Here is a 608-nt window from a genome sequence, read left to right on the forward strand (position 1 = left end):
GTAATGAGTGAAAACGGTGCAAATTTTGATGTTTCTAGCTGTATAAATGAAGAAGTTATGGCAAAAAATCTCATATCTGAACAATCAGTTGTATGGTGGATATAGGTTGTAGCAACCCGATCTTCGCCATTTTCACTGAAAGTATTCCTATGATAATAAGTGACAACAGTGCAAAATTTCATGTGTCTAGCTACATAAATGGAGGAGTTATAACGAAAAATCTTATATCTGAACAATCAGTTGTATGAGAGCTATAGGTTATAGTGACCCGATCTTTGTAATTTTTACTCTAAGTTTTATGTTGATAATGGGTAGAAGTAATGCAAAATTTCATGTTCCTAGCTGCATAAATGGAGAAGTTATAACGAAAAATCTCATATATGAACAATCAGTTGTATGGGAGCTATATGTTATAGTGGTCCGATTCTTCAGGTTCCGACAAATGATTAATACATTATAAAAATACACCCACCTACCAAATTTGATCCGGATATCTCGAAAACTGAGAGACTAGATTGCATACAAACAGACGGACAGACAGACAGACAGACGGACAGACGGGCATGGAAAAATCGACTCAGCTCGCCGTTCTGATCATTTAAGTATAC

The sequence above is a fragment of the Rhagoletis pomonella genome, unplaced genomic scaffold (assembly GCF_013731165.1).
Source record: "Rhagoletis pomonella isolate Grant_MI unplaced genomic scaffold, Rhpom_1.0 Rhpom_scaffold_00008, whole genome shotgun sequence".
In the NCBI taxonomy this organism is placed as follows: domain Eukaryota; kingdom Metazoa; phylum Arthropoda; class Insecta; order Diptera; family Tephritidae; genus Rhagoletis; species Rhagoletis pomonella.